The sequence below is a fragment of the Sinocyclocheilus rhinocerous genome, unplaced genomic scaffold, assembly GCF_001515625.1.
Source record: "Sinocyclocheilus rhinocerous isolate Xijiao unplaced genomic scaffold, SAMN03320098_v1.1 scaffold1716, whole genome shotgun sequence".
NCBI lineage: Eukaryota > Metazoa > Chordata > Actinopteri > Cypriniformes > Cyprinidae > Sinocyclocheilus > Sinocyclocheilus rhinocerous.
Window position 1 is genome coordinate 71,766 of NW_015657977.1, and position 3,950 is coordinate 75,715.

Below are 3,950 nucleotides of genomic sequence, written 5' to 3' on the forward strand. Positions count from 1 at the left end.
GAAAGTCCCTGAAGAAGGGGTGGGGGGGGGGGGGATTTTAATAATCTGAAGAACCCTTTTCCACTATAAAGAACCTTTTGCGCAATGGAAAGGTTCCATGGATGTTAAATGTTCTTCAGGGAACCAAAGATGCCAATAAAGAACCAATATTTTTAAGAGGAACAAGATCAATATCCCACTAATATCAAAATCCCAGTGATTTCGAATAATTGTCAAACATCTGTTCACAACATGCCAGCCTGAATCTGGTCTGTAAGACAGCAAGATAAAAACAAAGGTCCCAGGATTAATGAAAAGTGAAGGGAAGAGTGTTGGAAGACACATCTCTGCCGTTCCCATCAGACACCAACAGCACCACTGAAGGCTATGGACATATATCAGGGAGGTTCTTCGAGCTGTAATCAAACATCTTCTCCTATTTAACCTATTTATCAGACGACCCTCCAGCGCCACCACCTCTTTACTCAGGCACCCGGAGAATCTTTGCAAAGCACATCACAATCAGCTAAGCCTGTCACAGTGTGTCAGACAACTCCATTTCAGTCGGTTCATTCACACACAGCTTAGACTGCTGTAGCCAGCAGTGAAGCATTTATCTCCTGTTAAAAATGAGAATCACTTAAGTGAGCTTAGTGTGGAAGGTGAGAGGGACAGAATATTACTGGATGCATGTATGTGGAACATATTTCATGTGAGTCAAAACGTAGCTGTCATTATGATCAAACAGATTTTGTCATAGGATAATGCTGTGAGATCAGATGTTTTTCTCCAAGTCGGTCCGCTCCGGTGTGTATGTATATGGTTAGGAAGAAATCAGTTTTGGTATACTGGAAGTATGTGGGACAGATAAAACACTTCAGTAGTGGTGTTCTCATTTGGCTAGACACCGACGGGAGATTTTCCATTCTGGGATCTTACTGAAACCACTAGAGAAGGTGACATAGAGAGATCACACTGTTATTTAGGCTGATGAAGAGACTATTGATGTGTTTTTATAATACTTCACATAGCTGATTAATTTAAATTGAAAGAGTGGTGCATATGACTTTAGTGAGTTCATTAAGCTCAATTAACTGGGAATGCACAAAAATGTGAGTGACCAAAAAAAATTATATATATAAAATGATTTTTATGTGTAGCACTAACAAATAGGTAGATGACTATTCAAGTCACAATCAAATACAATAACCAGACACATACACACTTTTAATCTAGTATATTTAATCTGTATGTATGCACAGGATTGAAAGAGAAACCGTAAAGTTTTATATTAAACCGTAAAGTATTTTATATTAAAATGACCTACTACCAATGTTGTGTTTATGCAGGCTTATTTAGAATGTAAAACAAATGACAAATTCTATTATAAAGATTCCTATAAATTCACCTATGGAAATGCATTAGGCCTATGCATTGTATTTTAATTTTTTTCCACGTATATTTATCTTTCCAGAAAAGGGAGGTGTTGGCAGTGTTATCTGTTCGTATCTTATCTTTGAACCTCTTGAGTTTTCTTTTATCTAACTTTAGGGCTGTACCATGTACCATGCAATGTTCCCTTTCAAGGGAACTTCGAACTGCGTCCTCTGGGGTTGCTATGGGAAACGCCTCGTCGTGACCCGTGTCTGAAGCATACATTGAAAAAACACCAACAACACGTTGGCCGGCGACAGCCCATGACGTTACTACCGGTGCGACTATAGTATAAATAGGCGCCAGGAGAACATGTCATTCTCTTCTTCATCTTCACTGACCGTTTTGTTTGAAGCGTGCATTTCCGTGGTAAGAGCGATCTATATTCCTGTCGTTATGGCAAGCACTAGCAAAGCGTTTAGAGGGTGTCGGGGGCCGGTGCTCTGCTGGGTTCGGCCCAGTAAGAGCAGGAGATGAGATTTCTTTGCAGTGTTTTCTGGGACCTGTGTGTTTCTGTCCTTTCTAAGGTAGGTCTTCTGTGAGCACCCCTTTGCTCGACTTGCAGTGTTACCTCACTCGTTGATATTGTGTCCAGCCGGTATGATAGCCCTGGTTCCGGCTTCATGCTTCCTGGACCATGCGGCCAGGTCAGAGGCTTCTGCGGTAGCCTTCTTGATCATCAGGCCCCCGGCACGACACTGCAAAAAATTCCTGGATGTCCGGGCTCCAGGATATCCCCTCTTGCTGAGGCATTGCGCGGGAAGTATAGGTGGCATTTGCGAGAACCTTCTTGTGTAATGCTGTCTCAGGCAGTGCTCCCCTCGCCTTAGAGGGTCGTATTTGAGCTTGCCTCTCCCGTTTGGCCCAGTACCTCCGAGTATCTGTGATCAGTGATCAGATTTTAAAATCCATGCTATGGTAAGTGCACACGCTAAGCTCTGTGCACTTTCTGAAACCCACGAAACCCACAGTGTGCATGTTGAACACTTTGCGCACTTTCTAAAATCCACAGTAGTGGTAAGTGTGCACGCTAGACTTTGCGCACTTTCTGAAATCCTGTACGGTAAGGGTTACGCGTTATAACTTCGTTCCCTTTCTCTGAGTTGGTTAGACCCCGGTACCTTGGGCTCCACTCAACCAGTGTGTCTCTAATTTGACACACTTGGAAGTATCGCTCCCCTCACCATTGAGGGTTACTATGAGCATGCTGCTTCCTATCAAGCGCCCGGGTTCGCTCCGTGGGCTGCTCTCGTGGTAATATTAGCAGTGCCCCCCTTTTACCAAAGGGTTGCCTATGAGCGCGCTATTCTTTCTGAGTTCGGAGTTCTCCTCTCACGTGAGAGTTGAGTTCTCTGTTTCCCAGAGCACCTGGAACCAGTAGCATCAGGTGAACTAGGCCCTTCCAAATCCGCCTCTCTGATGCGCTGAGTTTTTGGCTAGCTTGCAGTACACTTACCTCTGATTTCTAACGATCATGCTGTGCGAGCCCCCTCTCTCGTTGAGAGCTGGGTCTGTGTTCCCTCAGCTAGGTAACTTACTGCTGGCAGTTCCAGCATTGGAACATGCTGTAGGTCCGAGCCTCCCTCTCGTTTTAGAGCTGGGTGTGTTGCTCCCTCAGCTAAGTAAATTATTGCTAGCTGTTCCAGCATTGGAACATGCGGTAGGTCAAGCTCCCCTCTCGTGTGAGAGTTGGGTGTTTGCCCCCTCAGCTAGAGATTTACTGCTAGCCATTCCAGCTTTATATCTTAGATCGAGTTGGTGACTCTCAAACATATTGGGTTTGGTATGCACCATTCCATCTATGAGCTGCTCTTTCAGAGTGCCACGAGAGCCCCCCTTAGAACGGTATCCTAAAATCCATGTTATGGTAAGTGTGCACGTGAAGGCTTTGTGCACTTTCTAAAATCCACATTGTGGTAAGTTCGCACGCTAGTTCTTTGCGTTCTTTTCTAAAATCCTGTATGGTGAGGGCTTCGCGCGATTGCTTCGTGCCCTTTCTTGAGCTGGTTTAAGCCCCGTTCACCTTGGGCACCACTCCACTTAGGTATCCTAGGATACCTACTTTAACAGGGTGTGGCCACTAGAGGTCTGTTGAGACAGTTCCTTTCAGAGCTTATGCAAGAGCAAGCGGTAGCCCCTGTGTGACAGGCCAAGACTTAGTGTGATACTAGGTTCTTGGTCGTATCCCCTTAAAGGAATCCATTATGATTCCAAGCCTTGAGCTCTACCCCGGGCCCAGAAGTCTGGCCCTAACAGGTAAGTTGGGTATGTAGCCTAGGCCTTTGGCCGTAGGGGATAAAGTCACGGACAGCCGTCTGACGTCCCAGGGGCAACTCACCATGAAAATGGTAAAGTGACACACTTGGAAGTATCACTCCCCTCACCATTGAGGGTTACTATGAGCATGCTGCTTACTATCGAGCGCCCAGGTTCGCTCCGTGGGCTGCTCTTGTGGTAATATTGGCAGCGCTCCTCTTTACCAAAGGGTTGCCTATGAGAGCGCTATTCTTTCTGAGTTCGGAGTTCTCCTCTATCTA